Source organism: Pteronotus mesoamericanus, unplaced genomic scaffold, assembly GCF_021234165.1.
Source record: "Pteronotus mesoamericanus isolate MK-2021 breed Mesoamerican mustached bat unplaced genomic scaffold, CSHL_Meso_final scaffold_54, whole genome shotgun sequence".
Taxonomy (NCBI): Eukaryota; Metazoa; Chordata; class Mammalia; order Chiroptera; family Mormoopidae; genus Pteronotus; species Pteronotus mesoamericanus.
In genome coordinates, this window is record NW_026555321.1 from 41,710,783 (window position 1) to 41,734,547 (window position 23,765).

Sequence of the window (23,765 nt, forward strand, 5' to 3'; positions counted from 1 at the left end):
CTTTTTTGTCTTTTTGTTTGTTCATTTGTTTATTAACCAGGGAAGTGCCTTTGCCCGACAGGCTTTTTGAAAGAAATCTCCCATTGGTGGGCTGGATTGTGAATTGGATGGAGCCAATAACCCCTTGCACATAGAAGCAAGTGTTCATTATATCTTATGGTATGTATTTATAGTACTGCTCATTCAGTAGATTAAGCAGTTGTATATTTCTTCCTACAGATTAATCATGGTTCAGCTCAGATCTTATAAGACTGCTACTCTGTTGTACAGGGACACTGAGAGAAAGCCAGTGAAAAACACAAGAACACAGAATAAATCAAAAGGGACACGGATAGAGACGTCGCGATGGGGGAATAAGGAACTGGTTATGCTCCTACTGTCCACAGCAGCTGTTCATTTCTTTTCATTCTGAGCTCTTGAATTGGCCAGAGTGTATCTAGATAGCCAAAGTTCACTTAGAGATTTAAACTTCTACTCTATGAAATTACATCCTAGAGGGTTTCTTTATCCTAAGTTTTTATGTATTTATTTGTCCCATCATCCTGTTCCTATAGAATTTGAAGCAGGCATTCCTGCTTAGACAACATTTTTTTTCCCTCTTAAAAGGCAGGGATCTATTCCTGCTAAGCTGAGAATCTTTACTCCTGGTGGGTTCTTCACGCAGACAAGGAAGGAACGAAAGGCACTAAAAACTTGACCATTAACACTTCTCGAAAAACAGGTGTATGCTATCTGTTACTTCACTGTTGATAAAATCTTTGTGTAATTATGCTATTTTGGTTTGGTTTGGTTTGAAATCTTGCTCTGAGATCGTTAGCCTGTGCTTGTTTAACTGCTCCACCACTCCTCATGTACAAGAAAAGCTCTATATTTTAAATACTTTAGCCAAAAATTAGGTGATGGATTATATATCTGCTGTGTCCATATAAAGCCCTTTTTAATCAGTCAAGATGAGTAAGTATTGTGAGAGCATCTCAAATAAATAGAACCTTCTATCTGCTCAAGTTGTTTATCTTTGAATACTTAAAGTAGATTTATTTTTGTGGTCTCATTTTATAGCAAAAGTCCTCAAAACCTGTTGCTTTAGTTATCCATTGTTGTATGGCAAATTTCCCAAAAATTTATTAGCTTAAATAGCAAGCATTTTTTATCTCAAAGTTTCTGAGGATCGGGGAACCATTTAGTTAGATGGTTCAGTACCAGGGTCTCTTATGAAGTTGGAATTAAGCTATTAACTGGGTCAGGCAGATTCATTTCCAAACTGATTCAGGTGGTTGTTAGCTTGAAGCTTCAGTTCCTCACCACTTAGGCCTCTTCATAGAGTTGCTTAGACACAGCAGCCAGCTTCCTCCAGAGCAAGTTATTCAAGGAAGAGAAAAACACAAGGGTAGACTTTTTTTTTCCCAATCTGGAGTGCTGTGCCGTCACACTGCCATGTTTTATTCGTCACACAGACTGACTCAGATATAGCGGGTGTAAGTTGAGGGGGGCCACCAAGGGCATGGATACCAAGAAGCCTCAGGGATCATTGGGAGCTAGTTTGGAGACATTGCTCACCCAACTTCCCGTTAGGAAACTTCTGAATTGTTGGCTGACTTGATGTTACAAAATATATGAAAAATGGAAAAACTAGAGAGACTTCTATAAGAATTACATCCTCCCTTTGTGGGGGAACAGAGTTTGCCACCCCAAAATGTAACTTCGGGGCTATTTATTTTAAGCTGGTCATTAAGAAACAAAAGACTCAGAAAGAACCTTTGACCCTCCCCCTTATCTGCCTAAAGTAATTAAGACTTAAAAACCTGCTTCAGGAAGGAAGCCTTAGCATAGTTACCCTTACAGATATGAATTAAGTGTGGCAAACAGGGAGAAATCCAGCAAAGCTTGTTTGTTGGACTCCCCTCTGTGTCCCATTGTTTCTGGCACATTTGTTTACCATATGTTTGCTCTTTCTCATGTACCAGTGAATTGCCTACTTTCCCTTTGAAGTCTCAGACCCCTGCCCCGCCTCCTTATTCCAGATGGCATAAAGTCTCAACTGCCCAATGCAAATTCAGGTCCCATATTCTTATGGAACCCCTGCATGTACATATGTAATACATTTTGGACATTTTCTGTTAATCTGTCCCATGTTAATTTGTTAATTTAGCCAGAAGAGCTTAGAAAGGTGGGAGGAAAGTTATTTTTTGTGTCCCATAATTTATATCATTTATATTGATTTCGAACAAGTTGTGTAAAGTCCAGAAGAAGGTAATACACTTAGGAAATGTATTTTCTTTGGATGAAGAATTACCAAGCCTGTGTATCTTCAAGATAGCTATAATACCTACAATTCACATTTAGAAGTTTTTATCAGGATTTCTCAAAGACAGTTTCCTTTAAATTACATCCTTTATCTTCTACCATTGTGTTAAAAGCTAGGGGACAGTTTTTATTGGAAACTCAGGGCTAGGTGCGCCTCTCCTTACATCTTACTCCTTCCCTAGGCTGTGATTAATAGTTCTGTTTCTGTCGCTCTTGCTAGTCAATAAGCTCCCAAAGGGCTACTACTGGTGCTTTACTTACTTTGGTATATCTAGAGCCTAATATAGTTCTTAGCATATATTAAGACAGGTTTGTTGGATAAAGGAAGTAGAAGCCAAGTCTTACATGGACTTGAAGCACTGCTTTCTGGTGGTAGGTGGTAGCCACTGGTAGGTAGTCTGCTGGTGTGCCCACTGGTCTGGGATAAAATCACCTAGTGGCAGTAAATATCTTATTACCATGAACATAACTTTGGCTATGGAGGAGAGCTTTGTTTAAAGTATACCCTTAAATATCACAGTGGGAAAAGCTGGACCTAATTTTTACTAATTACCTAGTTAAAGTGTACTGAATAAGCATGTATTTATGTCCTGCCTTGTTTCTTTATCTCGTCTACACAGATACCTAAAATATGGAACAACGTGGTTAAAATGAGCATGGGATGGGGAAAGAAGAAAGTAAAACAAGAGTGAGCATATAAGCCCTGTTCGGTATGGCTCAGTTGATTGGGCGTCATCCTGCAAACTGAAAGGTCGCTCCCCAGCCAGGGCACATACCTGGGCTGCAGGCTCAGTCCCTAGCTGGGGCACGTGCAAGAGGCCACTGATCAATGTTTCTCTGTCTCTGTCTCTGTCTCTGTCTTCCCCTCTCCCCCCGCCCGCTCTCCCTAGAATCAATCTTTTTAAATTTTTTTATAAAAGAGTGAGCAGATAAAACTGCAAGGGAAAAAATTACTCTGCACATATGGCTCTAAAGTTTCTAGTAAACCAAAAATCAGAGTCAGTTACCAAAATCAGTGTTTATAAGAGTAACAACAAATTGCCAAGAGGTGTGAAAACGAATCTCGCAGAGTGGTTTTTTTTTAATGCATGCTGTATTTTGCTCAATTTTGATGTAAACCTAAAATTCCTCTAAAAAAAGGGTCTATTTAAAAAATGTATGCTATATGATATAAGAAATCCTGAGTATCTTCCTTTCCAAAGTATTCAAAGTAGATGAAAAAAATTACCAATTTGTCAAAGCTGGGGAAGAGGAAATAGGGATTCATTATACTATTTGCTCTACTTTTATATATGTTTAAAATGTCCTTCAATGGTTATGTTTTTATTTGTTTATTTTCAGAGAGAGGGGAAGGGAAGGAGAAAGGGAGAGAAACATCAGTGTGTGAGAAAAATCATCAAGTGGTTGACTCTCCCAAGTGCCCCAACCAGGGACCTGGCCCACAGCCCAGACATGTGCCCTGACTGGAAATCAAACAAGACACTTTGTGCTTTGCAGGACAATGCCCAACCAAATGAGCTGCAACAGTTTGTCTTTTTTAAAAAATAATTTTAAATTTTATTTATTTATTTTTAGAAAGAGGGGAGGGAGGGAGGGAGAAAGAGAGGAAGAGAAATAACTATGTGCAAGAGATGCATTGATCTGTTGCCTCTTACATGCCCCCAACCAGGGAACCTGGCCCGCAATCCAGGCAGGTGCCCTGAGTTGGAATTGAACCTCTGACCTTCAGGTTTGTAGGCTGGCGCTGAATCCACTGAGCCACACCAGCCAGAGCTACAATAGTTTTTTAAAGTATGTTTTAAAATACATAGCAATCATACTTAATGGGATAACTTAAGTAGCACTTTTATTAAAGAACTATTCTCACCCCAAATTCTCAACATTGTTCCAGATAATGCTATATAACATATAAGAAATCTAATATCGGGGCTGGAAAGGAAGAAACAAATTTGTCCTTTTCAGATCCTGTAAGGTAGAAAACCCAAGAGCATCTATCAACTATTAGTACTCATGAGAATTGAATAAAGGTGGTTCAGTATAAGGTCAACATACAAACCTCAATAGTGTTTCTAAATACCAGTAACAACTAATTTTAATATGTAATAGGAAAAAAGAGCCCATGTCTGATAACAACAGAAACTATACAGTTCCTAGAATAAAGCTTTTAATTAATAGAGAAATATACGATGTTCATGAGGGGGAAGGCTCAGTGTCATAAGATGTCAATTTCCCCAAACTGAATCTATAAATTTAGTGTAATTCCAATCAAAATTCCAATGGGATTATTCTTGGACTATGTATTTTTTAAAAACTGATATATTTATGAAGAAATGTAAGGATTCAAGAATTGCCAAGAAAGAACTTATGCAAAAGAAAAAGGACAGACTTGCTCCATCAAATTTCAAGGCTTTTAGTAAAGCTATAATAATTTAGAATATAGTATTAGGGCAGAGCTAGACATACATCAGTAGAACAAACAGAGCTTAGAAACCAATCAAATACTATGGAATCTTGGTACGTTTTAAGAGAGGTTATATTAGAGGTTACATTATAAATCACAAAGAAATAATTCAATAAACAGTTTGAGGATAGTTGGGTTTCCATATGGAAAAAAATAAAAGCTAATCCCTATACCTTGCACAAAAATAAATGCCAGAAGCATTAAAGACATTAAGCTATTAGAAAAAAGGGAGGGACAAATAATTTTATGACATCGGTGTTGGGTAAACCTAATGAAGGTAAAAATAAGTTCAACCATATTAATTTTAAAAACTTTGTATGATGAAAGATACTTAATAGAAGACAAACTGAGAGACGATATTTGCAACATATGTAACAGGATCACTGTCTCAAATTTATAAGTAATAACAATCTGGTAAGAAAAGTTCAAAGGAAAAATGGTCAAAGGATATGAACTAGCAAGCCTCCGAAAGAGAATGCAGATGGCTAATAAAATATAAAAAGATAAGGAAAATGCAAACTAAAACACCAATGAGATATCATAAAAATTGCCATCTTTGTTTTGCTTTTAATTGTGCCCGGTTTTTAGATGTTTTAAGTGCATCTTTACATTTTAAATATTGAAGGTTTGACAATGCTAAGTATTAGTAAAGATATGGAAAAACAGGAATTATCACTCACTGGAGGCAGGAATGTAACTTGACATGGCCACTTGGGAGGGCAATTGAGCAATATTTAGTAAAGCTGAAAATGTGTAACACTTTGCCTAACAATATGTCCATCAGTAAGGAAAGAGATGAGTTGTGGTATATGGCTGTGTGATGGAACACTGTACAACAATTAAAATTAATAAATGGGTTTATGCCTGAGGGAATGGGATGGTACTAGGTGGAGGAGGGCAGAGGGAGAAACTGGGATAATTGTAATAGCATAATCAAACTGTATTTTTAAAAAGTAAATAGGTTTATGTTCATCAACTCTGCTAGAACTCAAACAACATTGAATAAAATGTAGGACAATTGTAACTGGCTACAGTGGAATTACTAACTTCATATGTTTGCTTCTGGGATGGTGGTGCAAAGAAAATGAGACTTAGAGAAGCAAAGGAGAAACCGAAGGAACATCAGCTTTACTGAGATGATGAATGCTTTATTTCTTTTTTTAAAAAAAGGCACAGGTGGCAGAATTGAACGTTTGTTCATGTGTGAGGACAGATACATAGATGTTTCATATATTGTCTTCTGTGCTTTGTATTTGAAGAAAAGAGTTCTGTTTCCACTAAACAGACAGCCTCTATAGAGGGGCATATTTTACCTATACAGTGGACCCCTCTTAACTGGAAAATAAGTTCCAAGATGCCCCAGTGGATGAATGTAAGTGCAGATAGTACCAAACCCTGTTTTTTCCTATACGTACATACCTAAGGTAAAGTTTAATTTATAAATTAGGCACAGTAAGAGATGAATAACAAAATAAACAATTAGTATACTGAAATAAAAGTTACAGTGAATGGCTTTGGGGCTATTATTAAGTAAAATGAGGGTTACTTGAACACAAGTACTGCGATTCTGTAACAGTTGATCTGATAACCGAGTTGGCTGCTAAGTGACAAGGGTCAGGGAGCATATACAGCAACGGTATGCTGGACAAGGGGACAATTCACATCACGGGTAGAGTGGGGTGGGACGGCTCAAGAGTTCATCGTACTACTCAGAATAGTGTGCAATGTATAACTTATGAATTGTTTAAGTTCTGGAATTTTCTATCTAATATTTCTGGACCGTGGTTGACTGCGGTAACTGAAACTGTGGAAAGTGAACCATGGATAAGGGAATCACTGTATAAAGTGCTATGACCAAAGTGTTAGTTGTCTTTGGACAGGTATAGGTTGAGTAACCAAAAATCTCTACTTTTATTTTGCTTTGTATTATGCCTGTAAAAAAAAGAGAGAGAGAGAGAGAAATGTTTCAAATGCACTAATACCATCTTTTGAAACCTTTTCCTCAGAATACACTGCTGCCATCCTTGTGGACACAGGGCCATATTCCATACAGGCTTTCAGCAGCTGCGCCTCAGGCAGGCTGTGACAATGTTCCTGACGGTGGCTGCTTCTGCAGGAGTTTCTGTGAAAGTGAGAAAGAATTACTAATCAAGGTAGATTTTTTTGTCATCAGCTAAGAAGATCCCTGAGTGTGACAAGTTGCTCTTGGCCTCCTGCCTCCCAGCGCCCCTGCTCCAGGCCTTCCCTGGAGCAGCAGCCTCCTAGTTTTGTGTGGAGGTTTTGACTAAGACACTGTTCCTACATGGAGCTGGTGAATAGCAATCCTATCCTGGGAAAGGCAGTCTCCTCTAGTCTGTGTACTGGCAGTGAACCAAACTGGGTGTTCCAGTACACAGAGAGGATCAGCTAGAAAGCCAAGAGGGCCACCTGCCCTTTGGCTCCACCTGATTGTGTGCAGTGGAGGACTGCTGTCAATAGCTTCTGAATTTTCAAGACAAACTAGACTTTTATGTTCACATTCCAGATTAAAGGGGAGGGGAGAATGCACTGTGTGAAGCAAACAAAGTGCACCGGCAGGCTCACTGCGGCCAGTGGGGCTACAGCTGGCGACCTTTGCTCTAATCTAGCTTCAATTTGTAAAGCGCCCTGAAGTGCCTTCTGCCCGAGTTGGACTTCACAGAACAATAAAATGTTCCAGAAATTTCAGAGCTAGACTAGAGCTGACAACTTTTTATTTTACCAAGAAATAACATTTTTTATTTAAGAACACACATACACAGCTACTGTTTACTTGCACCATTTCATTAAAGAAAGTCCATTTCAGTGCACATTTCATTGACCTGCTTTCTTGTACATGTGAGCAGTGTTATTTCTTATGTGCTATACAAATAGTTGAAGGTTAATTAGCAGTATAACTAAATAGTAATGCCATTCTCCTTCAGACAATTAAAAATTAATTTTAAAAAATAAAAATAAAACAATTTTAAAGATAAAAAATAAAATACATAAGTAAATAAAAAGAAAGTCCATTTCACATCTCAAAAGTAGGATGCACCTAATATTGGTCCACATTTCCTTCTAAAATCCGGGAAGCCAGACTTGTTTTGGAATTGTAAGTTTTTTACATTTTTGAAAAGTAATATGGCACATATAACATTCCATAATAAAATGTAAAATTTCTCCAGTGAACCATATCAATATTCAACTAAGCAGAATAAGTAAAGGCTATAAATAACTATATGTCAGTTCAGGCAGGATTTTCTGCCAAATGAGTTTTGGTGCCAAACCAAAAAACCCGGTTTTCAGACCTTTTTGGATTGTGGACGTGTATCAAAAAAGAAAAAGCCCTTTCAGTGGACTGGCTTTCTGAACACCTTAGTATGTGCCCATATTTCCTCAGGTCTCCCTAGACTCCTGGAAACTGCCCTAATGATTGGATATTTGGGAGCTTCCTATGTAGGCCAAGGAAAGTCATTTGGTTTTTTTTTTAAGATTTTGTTTGTTTGTTTTAGGAAGTGAGGGAGAAAGGGAGAAAAACATTGATTGTGTGGGCCCTGACCCGGAACCAACCCACAACCCAGGCCTGCTCCCCCTGACCAACAATAGAGCCAGTGACCTTTCCCTTGGCGGGACGATGCCCAACCAACTGAGCTGCATGGGTCAGGGCTGAGGCAAGTCTTAATATGCTTCTCCACTTTCACCTGGCTCCGTCCTGCAGCAGAGAGCACATGACTGCATATCTCAGCATTTCATTACCTAACATGGTCCATGCCATTCTCCCAACCTCGTTGGTCCTAGTTCTGAAATTTTTGCTACCCAGACTCCTTTCATGACAACTCTTCAGTTGCTGGAATGTATGTCTCCAAGCTGGCATAAGTTCCAAAAAGCTTGGCTCCCTCAGTTGTTCATGTGACAAGGTTGTCTTCCATGCTGAGGGTCTTCTGCAGCAGCCAGCGTTGGCTTGTCAGGGTTTTCAGGAATGGCTCCCAGAAGGATCTGAACTGCAAAGCATGTGGTAGGATTGGTCAGTTCAAAATAGCTTTCTGTCCCTGCATTCTGAGGGAGATTTAAATGAACAACCAAGTCATATTAATAATGGCTCGTGTTGTTCTCCAGGAAGCAGCTTGAAAAATTGGAAAGGGTGAGACTGCAGACAGGCTTTGAAGGGCAAGAAAGATTTGGGCCTGTCGGAGATGTAGCAGGAAGGCATTGTAAGGAAGGTGGGAAAGCATCGGACATGTGTGAGTGGTTTCATGCAGGCTAGAGCTGCGGCTGGAGGAATAGCAGGGAAGGAGACTGTGAAGACAGATTTCAAGTGGACGAAATGCTTGAGACGGAGGGAGCTGAGTGTGCATCCACACCTTGAACCACAAAGGCTACCCCACTGCAGGGGAGGATTCACACTTTGGGTAGTAGGAGCCTGTGGGCTGGCGTAAGCAGAAGGGAATTTATCAGGAGGGGACACTGCAGGCCATTCTCCTTAGAAAATTCCAAGCATCCTCCCTGCTCTGGCCCCTGTGGGACTTTTTCTGTGACTGCACCTTCTGCCTCCCAGCACTTTCCATGCCAAAGGTCATATGTGTATAGCTTCTCTCTCCTATTAAACTGTGTGCTCCTAATGGCAAAACCATGATCCACTTGCCTTTGCTGTCCTCCAGCCTCCCGCTGCCCTGTGTTGGCATCCTCATGGGATGGTACCCAAGATTCACCTTCATATTAATCTCCAACGGTCCCTTGTGAAGATTCCTATCTCCTTACTGCATTTTCATTAAAAAAGCTCTTGTCGAAGCAGGATGTTTTCCTTGCCAGGAAGCTTAAGAGGATCCAAAGTGACCCATGGGAAGAGGAATGAGGTGATCACAATTTTCTCCACTTCCTGGGTGGAGTTAGCACAAGAAAAAGAATTGGACCCTTCATTCAGCTTTTCTGAACGCCAGGCTGAGCACCTTAGTTAATTCAGCACACGCATACTCTCTCTTTTCTTTGTAACTTTTTGTCTTGATGTGATTTAAAACTTAGCAAAGCCCTGGCTGGTGTGGCTCAGTGGATTGAGTGCCATCCTGTAAACTGAGGTATTGCCGATTTGATTCCCAGTCCGAGTACATGCCTAGGTTGCAGGCCAGGTGCCCTGTTGGGGGCATGGGAGAAGGAACCAACTGATGTTTCTCTTGCACACTGATGTTTCTCCCTCTCTCATTCTCTCTCCCTTCCTCTCTCTCTGAAAATAAATAAGTAAAATATTTTTAAAAACAAATCTTAGCAGAGTGTTGGAAGAGTTGTACAAGGAACTCACAGTTACCCTTCACTCATATTCACTAATTGTTTACATTTTGCTCAGTTGGCTTTATCACTCTCTACGTATGTGTACACATACACACACACTTTTTTCCTAAACTGTTTGAGGATATCAATGCATTCATCACATTCCTTTACATTTCCTAACAACAGGATATTCTCTTGGTTTTTCACTTCTTGCTGAGAGTTTTGGTTTCTTGGTTCTATGTGGCATTTCCTGAGGACTAGAGGGTGAGGCGAGGCGCAATCTCACAGATCTGAGTGGTTTTAGTCACACACATGTCTCAGCGTTGCAGGGACAGAAACCCATACTAACAAGGGTAGGGGGAGTTGTCTTAGAAAAGGCTGCCCGTTGTTTCTGGTTGAAAATGTGAGCCTTCTCACGGCTCCAAAGCCAAGTACGATCTGGGGGAGCTGGCATCAATTAAGTGAGCAGACCTGGAAGTATGTTTGCTGTCCACGTGGCGCCAGAGTGCAGAAGGAAAAGTCACATAGCTGTGCTTGCGGAGGAAAGATTCTCTTACATCTTTGCCCTTGCTGCCCCTGTAATAGTCGCAGGCCCCGCAGCTGGCCTGAACGTTATCTCCCTGCCATCACTGTCCGTGCCAGGGTCCTCGCATCCCTCCTGCTCTTAACCAGCTTCCCAAAGCTGCCGAGATTCAGAGGCTCCCAGAAGAGCCACGGGCAACCTCCCACTTTAGGGTCCCCACTCTTTTGGTGATTCCTGGCGGATGGATGGACAAGCAGGACAACCTTTATCTTTTCCTAATTATAAACTTAATACCTGCTTATTGGCAGGGGGAGTTCAAAAATTTAGAAAAATGGGAATACAGATGGCCAGTAAGCCTCCTGTGGTTCTGATGTCTGTCCTTTCATACTGGCTGCATCAGGAGTGAGCATTGTGTGTGGCTAGCAACACACACTCTGGTTGTGAGAACTGCCTGAAGTTCTGGCCTTGCCATTACTGCCTAAGTAGGGGACTAAACTTTGAGATCCAGTTTCCTCATTTGTAAAATGGGATAATAATAGTACTTGCTTAAATAAGCTAATTCATATTAAAGGTTTAGTCCAGTGCTTGGGACGGAGCAGTTGCCAACAAATGTTAGTTTTAACAAAAAGGACTCATGCCATACTACTGTACAGTAGCCTGCTGTGTTCTCTTAACAGAAGTTTATTCATTCAGCATATATTGTTTGAGCACCCATTGCATGCCAGGCATAGTGTAAGTCCTAGCAAGCTAACTAAAATCTTTGCCCTCATGGAATTTACATTCCAGTGGGAGAGAGATAACAAACTCTGTATCTCATAAAGTATGTCATGGTCTGATAAGTTGTCTGGAGGAAAATTTAGCATGCTGCAGCAGACAGGGACACCATTGACAGGGTGCTATTTTCTATAAGATGGTCAAAGAAGGCCTCTTTGGGAAGGTGTCTTAAGACTGTACAGAAGTCTGAAGGAAATGAGGGAACTGGGTGAATATCTGAAGGAAGAACATATCTGGCAGAGAGAACAACACGTGCAAGGGCCTTGAGGCAGGAGCATCCTTGTCATGTTTGAGGACAAGCCAGCAGGCCTGTCTGGCCAAGGCTGAGTGAGTAAGGAAGACAGTGGTAGGATTGGAGACCAGGGAGGTATCAGAAACCCGACCATATGAGGCCCTATAGGCCATTGTGAGGACAGTAACTACTCCCCTGAGTGAGATGAGGACCCGGGAGGGTTGAGGGAAAGGAGTGATATAATTGGACCCTCAAAAGATCTTAGTACTTCCTTGTGTTGTAGATAAAGTGAAAAGCTGCACAGCTCCTTTGACTCTCTCAACTAGCAGCCCCAACTTCGTGGGCCCTTCCCCACATGGGGCCTCACTCAGTCCACTGCCTGACATGATGCTTCCCCTACACACCGAGTTTTTCTGGGTGGGACTTAGATCCAGGTGACATATCCAGATGCTTCCAGGCTAGACCATACACCCAGCCTTACTGTAAACCTCTCCCTTGCCGTAACAGCTAATGGCTACCATTTATCAAGGTCTAGCCAATAAGCCAGACCCCCTCCTTGCCCCAGGAGCTCATTCAGTCCTCACAGCCAACCTGCCAGGCCGCCATAATCACATGATCATTCTCCCATTTGCAGCTGGTGCCATGATCCGCTAACAGGCACAAGGTGCTGAAGCTAGCAGGGGCAGAAGCCGAAGGACCCCAGCCTGTCTGTCAGACTCCCAAGGATAGGGCCCATCCATAGCCACCCAGGCAGCAATAGAGAAGGCTGAAGGGATCATGCTGGTTGTCACTTTCCAAGCTCGCTCTCTGTTGAGAAAATGTCTGAGAAAGCATTTTTGCAAATTTGTGTAAAGCATGACACAAATACAAGAGCATTTAGGAAGATGATCGGAGTCTGAAATCCCAGGCTTTGGTTTGGCTCCTGATTTTTCAGATCGCTGCCTCCTCTTAGGCGTTGGCATGTCAATCCCAAACACCTGAATTCCCCCTGAAATCTCAATGTATTCCCCAGCTTCTCCTTTGCTTTGTTTGAAACAAAGCAGGTCTTTTATGAAGCGGGTGGGGGCGGGGTGGCCTTGCTTTGGGGAACATGCTTTCACCTCCTTCCAGTGCGCTGTTTTCATACAAAATTCCAGGCGCGCAGGGTGGGCAAACAGAAGTCTCATTCATAGCCGGTGGGCCCCCAGGCTGCTGCGTTTCCCGCCTCCTTCCCCTTGCCTCTCACGTCAGTCTCCTGTTGAAGTGCTGATCCCCAGGAGGCCAGGGAGGTAGACTCAGAGCAAAGCAGAATTTGTACAGGGCTGACGGGGGCAGGAGGGCATTCCCCTGAAGGCCGCCTGGCGTGGTAGAAAGAGTCCTAGATTTGCTTGCCAAGAGACTGAACAGGTTCCCAGGCTCGTCCTGCTGATGACTAGTCAAATGACTTTGGACAAGTCACTTTCCCTTTCTCCTTTGAAAAAGGTGGTTTTCAAAGTCAGTCCAGTGCCCCTGACAGCTGCCTGTTCATCAGAGTCGACACATGCTCATTATGAAACTATGTGCTTCCTTCTTCCCAGTCTGGTTAAGTTGGCACAGAGGTGAGCGTGAGGACTCCTTGGTGGTCCTGCTAAATCATATCATGGGTGAAAAAGCCTGTCCTTGCATAAGACACACGTTCTGATTTCCCATTGCTTTCACTCTTCAGTCTCCACACCTCCCTGATTTGAGTCACTTGCAAGTAGTAAAACTACAAACTGCACTGCACATGCATTTTATTAGAGGCTGAAGTCATCGACTCCCAGCACAGGGCACTACTATGCAGGCAGAGCCTGGCAGCGGGCAGCATCAGCCATGTGGGATGGGGGTGCCGGTGGGGAAGGTGCCTGATCACGAAATCCAAATTTGTAACATGTCGCCGTCTTTAGGTGAGCATTAACTTGGCTCTGGTGCACTGGAGGAGGTGTGGGTAACTGGTCTGAGGAGATTTGCTGGGCAATTAAAGAGAATGAAAACAAGTGTGCACTTTCACACAGAGCGCACTGTCTTCAGGGTGGCTGCGTTCTGGAGTTCCGGAAACTTTACTATGTATACTTTTGTGTGTCTGAATTTTATACAATAAGTGTGTATCAATTTTAGACCACATTTCCTAAGTTTAAGTTGCCTTCGATTGAAAGACCTCATTATTTTATACACTGCCATGATAGCAAACTGCTACCAATTGAACTACATGTCACCAATTAGTAAAACACATTGTACTAATTGAGATGTTTTTGAGATGTTAAAATATGAAAAGAATGTGCATCTTAGAATTAGTGGAATGCAGCAATGTTTTGACATGAAAAGATAGTTTCCATCTTTGGGGAAAAAATGACCAGTTGCTTTTACCTCCCACCCTCCTAGAGTGATTTCCTCACAAAAAGTGATTTAGAGTGATTTCCTCACAAAAAGCCAAGGGAATATTTGAGGATGACCTAATGTTACCTTTCTTTTTTTTTTTTTCTTTTTTTTTTAAGCATTTACATGCCAGTTTCATTCCAGGCCCTGTGCTAGGTGAGTTCTTGTCCCTGAGCCCATCAAGTCTTCCTGGGGACTTGTGGAGAAGGTGGTCATTTTCCAAATTAGGAAATTGATAGTTGATTCTTGTTCCTGATCACACAGTGAGTAAATGAGGAAGATGAGACTGAAACCTACCCGCTGCCCACCTGCATCTCATCACATGCCTCAGTTCTAAGGGTGTCCTGAGAGAGGAGACCAGTTAGCCCCTGAGCGTTCTACCGGAAGCCTCAGTGAGCACTGGATGAAGGATGGAACGCCCAGCTCCCAGGCCCACCCTATGCACCCGCTTGTTTCTGGTTCAGGGAGAGCTGACTTCCTTTCTGCACACTCTTTGCCAATTGGAGTGAGTCAGCCTCAGAATTACCTCAGTGTCTTCAGTGGGCTGCTGGGCTGTCTGCTTCATGTCACTGAGCCTCAGCCCCCAGCACCTCTGGCAGGGGTTCCCTAGCGTTTTCTCTGCCCCACTCCTCAGCTGTGGCTGGGTCTGAAGAGGTCGATCCTTCCCTAGCCCTCCACCTCTCAGCCTTGAGTGACCAAGCAGGCCTGCCCTCCAGCTGCTGAAAGAGACCAAAGCTGAGAGGGCGGTTTTCCTCCTGACACCATCTGGGTGGACTACCATCCATGGGGAGCTGGGGGTTTAGCCTGGATTTTCCCAGTGCCTGGGACAGAGGGATGATGAGCAGTAGGGACGCCGCCTATCAGAAGTGGATGGAGTTCACTTAAGTAACAGCTTGAGGTCCCAGCTATGGCAAAGTATAATTTTCAGAAGGATTCTTATACAACTATATGGTGACCACATGTCAAAGTTTATTTAACTCATTAATGAGGGAACCAGCAAAACGACAAAGCTGGATGAAAAGATTTGGCGGGGGGGGGGGGTGGCGCAGGGGAGAGTTTTCTAGGGCTGCCATAACAAACTACCACCAACTGGGTAACTTAGAACAACTGAAATGTATTCTCTCACAGTTCATAAAGCCAAAGTCCAAAATCAAGGTGTAGGCAGGGTTGGTTCCTTCTGGAGGCGCTGAGGGAGAGTCTGTCCCATGCCTCTCTCCCAGCTGCTAGTCGTTGCTGGCAATCCTTTGTGTCCCTTGGCTTGTGGACACAGCACTCCCATCTCTGCCTCTGTAATCATGGTGACTCCTTCCTTTTGTGTGTATCTGTAGTTTCCAAATTGTTCTCTCCTTATAAGGACACTAGTCCTTGAAGTTGGAGTCATCCTAACCCACTATGACCTCATCTTAGCTTGATTACATTACAAAGTTCTTTCCAAATAAGGTCACTTTCACAGGTAGCAGGGTGTATATGCTAAGACTTGAACATCTTTTGGGAGACACAGTTTAACTTGTAACAGGTACCTTACCAAATTCATTTCTCATTACTCAGCATCACGGACCCCTGGCTTCACAGGGACAGTTTGAGGTGCTGGAAAGAAAAGAGGCACCGGCACCTTTGGTATCAGATTTGATGGGTCTCTTGTGTTTTAGGATTGAGTGTTGGCCTATTAACAAGGCTCAGAGGAAGGCAGGGCATCTCCATGGCAGAAGTTAGTCCTGCACAGAACAGAAACGGAGCCAACTTCCAGGGTTCAGCTCCCAGCTCCACCCCTGCTGTGTGTGGCTCCTCACTTTTCTTTACCTCTCTGGGTCCCTGCATCCTCATGTGTGAATGAACCCTCATGTGACTGGGTAACAGCAGTAATATTCCATAAAACAGCACTTAGAATATAATGTATGAAGCTCTGAATCCTAGTCACACCCACTCACAGATTCAAAACTTTGCTCCTTTTGGGGTGAGAAAGACCATCCCATTGGAAGTACTGGAAAGTTTCTCCTCTTCCTGGGCCTGGTTGTGGTAGAAAAAAGAAATTTATAGTGTGCCCCAGTCTCCAGAAAACACAGCCAGTTTCTGGTTAGGACAGAGGAGGTGTCTGTGATTTTCACCTGCCCAGGTGATCTGCAGGCCGAGGCTGGGCCAGCCCCAGCCTTGCTTCCAGACTTGCCCTGCTTTTGTGAATGAGTTCTTTTTTGGCTGCTTATTCTGGTTCTGGTCTAGTTTGGAAGGCAATTTCCCTGGTCACTTACAAGTCTGTGCAGCTGGCAGTTTCCTTTCCGAACACTCATAACCCGTGGAAAGCTTATCAGGGCCCAGAGGCAGAAGCTGAGAACAAGAGCCTTTCCAGCTGGAACTAGAACTGGCCGGCCCGATAGAGCAGGCCTCCCTCGGCCCAGCAGACGCCAGGCCCTATCTCCACCTGGTGAGCTCCTCACACGCTGGTCCTGGGGAAGCTAGGACCTCTTGCCAACTGCATCCAGCCCTGGGGGTAGCAGATATGGCCCGGCCTGGCCCTGAGTACTAACCATTGCTGCTGCCACTGTCCTTATCATCTCTGGAATGAAGGCATGGGCTGGTAGGACTGAGAAGCCCCCTTCCCCCAGGCCTCTCTGACCCTAAGTTTGTTCATCTGGGAGTTCTCTGAGTTGGACTGGGCACGGGGTCGGGGGTGAGCGCCAGGCCCCCACACCCTCTAGCCTCCTCACAGACACATCTTTTATGTCCTCAAAGTCTTCCCCCTTCCAGGCCTAAGACAGAGCAGGGCTCGTGTGTGTGTGTGTGTGTGTGTGTGTGTGTGTGTGTGTGTGTGTGTTTATTTGTTTTTTTGTTTTTATTTTAAGAGAGTGGAGATTTCTAGAAAACGCAAAATTATAGAGACAGAAAGCAGACCAGTGGTTGCCTGGGCCTGGGGGTGGGGTTGACTGCAAATGGGCAAACAGCGCGATGAAAGCGCTGGAGAACGGTTTGTGTTGGCGGCTGAGCTGCTGTGGAAATTCACTCAGCAAACAGTATACTTACTGTTGGTGAATTGTATGGCATGTAAATTACTCTTCAATAAAGCTGTTTATAATGTCAATGTGTATATATAAAAAAAGAATTCTCTTAAAACCACAGTTGGTCAGAGATTACCATCTTCTAGGTACTTGATCAAACATCCTCGGTCAATGGTTGAAAAAAGTGGAGGGGGAGCTGAATTAAGTGAAAAAAGAGCAGTTTGGACCTGCTTTATGTGACCTAGAGCAGGTCCAAACTCTGTCTGGGTCTCAGTTTCCGCCTCTGTGATACCCTGAGTTGATGCCCTTAGAGGGAGTGAGAGGGGCCGGCGGAACGGAGCCTCTGCTGTGATTCCCCTGCCCAGCTCTCTGTGTGCTGCAAGACCCTTGGATTGTACCCGGCACCACTGTGAGTTTTGCCTTTGCCACAGAGCACCTCTGCCTTCCTGTCTTTGTGCAGAGAATTTCCGCCCACCAGCCCAAGGCGCAAACACAAAGCTGGGAACAATTGGAAAATCCGGGTTGGCTTGGCTTCGTTTCCCCCCAACCCTGGCCCTGTCCCTTGACCCCGAGCAGAGGAGCAACCAAGAGACTGCCCCGGAGAAAACCCCTTCAGACCATATGGCCCAAGCACCTACTGTGCACTGATACACGTAGCAAGCTTTCCCCTCCCCTAGCAGCCCTGACAGGTGACCTCAGCCCAGTTTACAGAGAAGATCACAGATGAGACATTCGTCCAAGGCCACAGCCAATAAGTGCTGAGCTCCCTGCTCTTTCCACTAGAAGCCACTGCGGAAAAGGGCCAGGCTCCCTGCTCAGGGAGAAGCTGGATGAATTGGAGTTGTTGGCTTTTTGGGGAACCACCTGCCTTCCTTTCCTTCTACCTCTCATTCTTGTCAGAATACCAGCACAGCTCAAATGCCATCTGGTCCAGGAAGCCTTCCCTCAAACCTCCCCCTGCTCACCCAGAAAGTTCCTATACCCCAACTCTTCAGTGTCCTGGCAGCAGAAACCCAGAAGTGTGGGAAGTTCCCTTGTAGGAACTGTGAGGAGCTCCATTGGGATCATGGTAGGAATGAGCCTTGGTAATCAGAACAAAACCTGGCCTCTCCCCCAGGGTCAATGGGGAGCTACAGAAGGGTTCTGAGCAGGGTAGGACAAGCAGATGTGGCTTAAGTAGGGTGGTTCTTTCTGCCGAGTGGGTAGTCAGACCAGAGTGGGGCCGGTGGGGGTGGGGGTGCTGAGCCCCAGCTCCTCCTGTGGGGTGCTCTGGCAGGAGGGCAGGCCTGGCCCTCCCTTTACCTTTCCCCTCCTTCCTCACACTGCTCCTGTCCCCTGCCCACCTCCCTGGGCCCCATAAGAGCCTGCCTGTCTGAGAAACTCCAGGGAGCACTCTGCTGCCTGCTGCTCCTCCCAGGGAGGTTTTAGCTGGTTTCCTCTGGAGACCATGCCAGAGGGCTGAAGGGTGGGCCCAAAGGGCAGCGTGACTGTGGAAAGCAGGAGAAGGAGAGGGGCTCTGAGCCCTCAGGTGGGGCTGGGAGCAGGCCTGAGACCAGGGCAAATCATGCAACTAGTTACTCCAGGCTGACTCAGACCCTCCTGCCTCTATTATCAGGCCTGAGGAATGATAAGGGGTCAGTTCCTGCACTGTGGATTCTAGGCCTTTGTTTGGGGCCGCCAGGAAATGACTTGCGGGTTTTACTGTGTCTTAAGGAGTGGAGCTGACTCACGGGGGTGGGGGCCTGGGTGTGCCAGGGGTGGGGGAGCCTGCAAACAGCAGGCCCTGCACTACCAAGCACCAACTGGTGGTTGCGGGGAGAGGTCCCTGGTGGACCGGGCCTCCACACCCGCCTCCTCAGGAGCTATGGAGGATTCCTTGCCTCCCTAGTTTAGGATGGGAGGGGTGGCCCTGGGCGTCTTCTCTTTATTTTTCAAACAGAAAATATTTCCAGAATATTATTCCCCCAAAGTGTTAACTCTCTGCTGAGCACCAGACACTAGGCTAAGGGTTTTCCCTATAGGGTCTCCTGTAAACTTTACCTCAATAACAACCCTGGGGGGTTGGTGTATCACTCTCCACATCTTGCTGAGGAGGAAACTGAGGCTTACAGAGAAGTGAATTGCTCAGATTTACTCATCCAAGAAGCAGCAGATTCAGGATTCAAGCTCAGTCCAAAATTCATAGACATGTCCTTGAAAAACCCAAATAGAGAGGTGATAGGCAGGGCAGGAATGGGCATCAGAAGTTTTGTGAACCCCCTGGGGGCCACCCATAGCTTCCATCAGGTCCTCAAAGGGGCCCAACCAGACCACTGCCCTGGGGGTCCTGCCAGGTGGACATGGAGCTTTTCCAGCTTCAATTCCCTCATCTGCTGGATTAGGTGTTCTCTGTGAGCTAGACAGCAGGTGAGTACCTTGAGTTCATCAGTGAGTAGTTGGGTAGCCCTACAGTTGGCAGGCTCCTCTTCTCAGCTCTTGGAAGGGGGAGGAGGCGTGGTGCTTGAGAATGAGATAAAAGAACAGGAAATTCCCAACCCAGTGGCAGAGACAGGGCCTTCTTAGTCAAAACAGAAAAGCCATTCCAAAAAAGGGAAGGTTCTGATTCATGTCACTGAACATCTATTTGTTGTCAGGACTCTGCCCCTGGGCATTTATCAGTCAAGCCTGACGTTGCTCTCTGCACGCCTGCCTGCTGGGTACCCCCGGCTCCTGTGTGGCCAGCTCCCTGGTCCTAGTGGAAGAGACAGCCTCTGGCAGAAAAGTCCTAGAGAAAATTCTGATCAGCTTATCTTGAATTACATACTTCCCTGTTTGAACAAATCACCATGGTGTGGGGCAGGGTCGGGGGACAGATGGTTTCAGATTGGCTGAGCCTTGCCTTGCATGTCCTTTGTTGCACTGGATCTTGCTGTGGGGCTGGGGCAGCAGAGCAGCAGAACCACATGGAACGGTGGGAGACAGAAAGGGGAGAGGGGGAGCCCAGGAGGTAGCTCCCCACCCATCAGTGCTGTCCCTACGCAGGCTTTGCTGGGCCACTCTCGTCATGCCAAGGATTGAAGGGGCCGTTCAGTGTGTTTGTTTGTTTACTCATTTTTGAGAGGGGGGAAGGGAAAGAGAAAGAGAGGGAGAGAAACATCGATTGGTTGCCTTCTGCCTTCAGCCAGTGCCCCAATGGGAGCAGAGAACAGTCCCGCAAGCCAGGCCCTGATCAGGAATCAAACTGGTAATTTTGGTTTGCAGGCCGATGCCCAACCAACTGAGTTTTGCTGGCCAGGACTCAGTGTCTTAAGTTTAGTGAGGAATTTTCAACCTTAGCACTGTTGACATTTTATGCCAGATAATTCTTGTTGGGGACTGCTCTGTGAGTGGTGGGAAGCTGAGCAGCATCTGTGGCATCTGTCCACTAGAAGCCAGTTGCATCTTCCCCCTCTTTCACTGTAACAATCAAAAATGTCTTCAGACCTTTGTGGAATGTCCCTGGGGACAAAATCGCCCCAGGTTGAGATGATTCCAGAAGCAGATCTTGAGATGATTAATCTCAGGAAGCACAAGTGGGAGAGTGGGGAAAAGGGGCTGGAAAAGGCAGCTGATGCCCCGAGCGTTAATGAGCAGGTTATCACTGTGTGCGGCTGGGGCCTGAGACCACAGCCCTGGGAAACGGTGTGGAACAGGCAGACCAAGGACCCAGGGAGCTGGTGTGTGGGCCATCCCCCTTGGGGGTGCTGGGTCAGAGGGGGCACATCAGGCCTGCTGTGTGGCATGAGGTAGGCCCTGGCAGCTGGGAGAAAGTGGGTGCTGGCAGCTGAAAGCTGGGCCATCACCACTGAAGTGGTAAGGGATGATGGCATGTGGGAACGCGCTTAATAACACTAAACAGAATATCCTCCTCCTCCTTCTCTTGTTTTTCTCCTTCTAGTGATATAACCGTGTAAGGGAGGACCTGCCTCTAAGGAGGGTCTGTGGGCCCTCCATGCCCTCAGATCCCTTCTGAGGGCTTCCTTACTCCAAGGTCTCCATGTTTAAGTTCATCTTTCCCACTGCTCCAGCCACATTAGTCAGTGAGAATCCTGACCCTCCGATGTCCAGGCTGTGTGACCTCAGGCAGATTTCTTAACCTCTCTGGGCTTGGATTTCTCCTATACAGGGAGAAATGGGGCTATTCACACCTGATATATGCTTTTGGGGATTATGAGCCTTAGCAGAAATAATGTGGTGGACACACAAGTAGCTTCACTGTTCTGCCATTAGTGACCACAGGAATCTTGGGGCAGCTTTCCGCTTAGGTACTTATACTAGAGCTCACAAGTACCCTCCTGCCATGCAGAGAAGGATGAGTCAGCAGACAGCCTAGGCAGGGAGTCAGGAGCCCTGGCTGCTGCTGTTGGCTAATTGTAACACCAAGGCAGTTCTAACCTCACTGATTCTTGATCAGAGCTGGGAGCGAGAAGAGCGTGGTGCAGCCTAAGGATCCCTGTCAAGCCTCACCCCCGCTTCCCACTGTGTGACTTGGGGCAAGTCCTCCACCTCTCTGTGCTTTTTCTTTTCTGAAAAATGGAGATAACGGGAAGATTTTTTTTGTTTGTTTTTTGTTTTCTTTGCCAGGGGTGAAAAGATCATTACAAAATCTGCCATTCATTAAGCACCTGCTGTATGCGTGTTACTGTAGCATGACAATATGAAGCAGCCCCTCTTGCTTTTTTCCTCATTACACAGAGGCCTCAATGGAGACCCAGATAAAATAAACTGTCCAACTCCTCTCTGGCACTTGAGAGTTGACTCTGGCTCCTGCAAGCACCTTCCACCCTCCCCAGTGCCTGGGCCACCAGCCAGCTCCTATTCCTGAGTATGCACTAGCTTTCAGGCGCTGTGCTGAGCACGGGGCCCACGGGCCTTGTCTCTGAAACCTCCCAGAAACACTGTAAAGTCAGTACTGTTAACATCCCCATTCTAGGAAAGAGGGAACTGAGGCTCAGCAGGGCGAGCCCATGTCACACTTGTAAATGACCAATCTAGGACATGAAGCCAGGGCTACGTCAGTAACTGGGCAGCCTGACCTGGCAAGTCCTGGATCCAGGCCAGCCAAGAGGGGGCCACTGGCCTTGGTATGGAGAAAACCCTCTGCGAGGGGCTGAGACTTGGTGACTGACCCTGCCCAGAGAGTACACAGCAGCCAGTCTGGGCATCTGCCCCGCAGCAGGCCCGAGGCATTGTATTTCCCTCACGGCCTCCCCAGCTTAGGAGATGAGCCGGGGCCAGGGCCAAGGTCTGGGCTGAAGTGCCAGGTGCGACAGCCAGGAAAGGGCAAAGCCAACTATAGACAAGGGCACCACCTCCCTATGAAACGTGTTTCCTTATCTCTCGGGAAGATACCTGCCCATTGGATCCTGGTTGAAGTCCTGGAAGAGGCTTATGGGTTTAAGCTGCCACCTCTGTGAAGCCCACTGGACTGCCCCCACTGGCTGAGCCCTCCGTTCTGCTCCTATTGGCACTCAGGGTACCCAGCTGGCACTGAAATTATCTGTGACCGTTATTTGGGTTCTTAAGTTAGTACGGTGGGTGAGGGTTCTGTAGACCTAGAACGATCTGGCATACTACAGAGGCTGGGGCCTTTTCACAGGGATTTCCGATGGTCCCCAGCACAGAGCTCACACAGCACACGCTAAGTGCTCAACTAAACATCCATAGAGTGTCATGTTACCCCACCGGTATTAAAAATGAAAATGATAAGCCCAGTGCTGCTCTTTGCTCACTGAGTGGGAGGCGGGGGGCGGTGATGGTTGGCACCCAGGCTCTGGTGTGGAATGGCTGCTGCCTGAGTCTTGACTCCGCTTCTCACTGATCTTCAGGAAGTAACTTGGCTTTTCTATGCCTCCGTCTCCCCATTGGAAAAATGGGAATAATAATAAGATCCAGGTAGTACTTATCTAATTATAAGTAGATGGTGAATGTAAAGCCTGGGGAGAGCTCAGCTCTTGTTAGCTGTCCCCATTCTTGGCGGTCAGGTGCTCATGACATGCTGTGTTTCGCTGACTCCAAGAGGTCGGGGATTACAAGAACACACCATGATTTCATGTGCCACTGAGAAAGTGAAAAACTCTGCCAATGAAAAGGATGGAAAGCTATTATCAGTAAAGATGTTTATTTTTTTTCTCATCAGAAAAGTTCCTTTACCATATAACATAGCATCCATATGTACATAAAAAATATAGTTGAAATAAGTAGATGAAGGTTTTTGGGGACAGTGACAATTTTATCATGACTGCCACTTGCCAACAGCAATTGTGAGATGTATTGACCCAATTGTAGAGGTGGGAAATGTGCTCTTTTTAATTGACGAGATACAAAGTACAGTAATATGAGAGAAAAACAAGATAATTTTGAGAAAAAGACTGTATTTTTTCATTCTTTAGTTCATTCGTTCACGCGTCCACTTGACAAATATTTGCAGAGCACATACTCTGCCAGGTATGGCCTCCAGGGAGACCTAGGAGCTGTCAAGTGGGAAGCCCAGGTGGGGTGGCAACAGGTGGGAGCCCAGAATATGGGCCCCTCCTTCTCACCCCACACAAAGGTCTCTCCCAGTCATTGCCCTGTTAGATGCTGGAGAGAAAAATATTGCCCTGGGTAGGACCTAGGCAGGCCCCACGCCCTCAGCCTGAGGTTTCTGACATTATGCACAAAGTCAGAAAGACTAAGCTGGGGTGTCCAACCTTTTGGCATTTCTGGTCCACACTGGAAAAAGAAGAGTTGTCTTGGGCCACACATTAAATACATTGAGACACATAATCACAAGAAAATCTCATAATGTTTTAAGTAAATTTACGATTTTGCATTGGGCTGCATTCA

General features: G+C 45.6%; 1 non-coding gene across 1 annotated transcript; it reads left to right on the top strand.

The window, feature by feature from the left end:
- Window positions 1-7,588: 7,588 nt before the first annotated feature.
- Window positions 7,589-7,713, top strand: LOC129061121 (small nucleolar RNA SNORA19). Its single transcript, XR_008528086.1, has one exon. It is a non-coding gene; the product is annotated as a small nucleolar RNA SNORA19 (small nucleolar RNA).
- The last annotated feature ends 16,052 nt before the right edge of the window (window positions 7,714-23,765 follow it).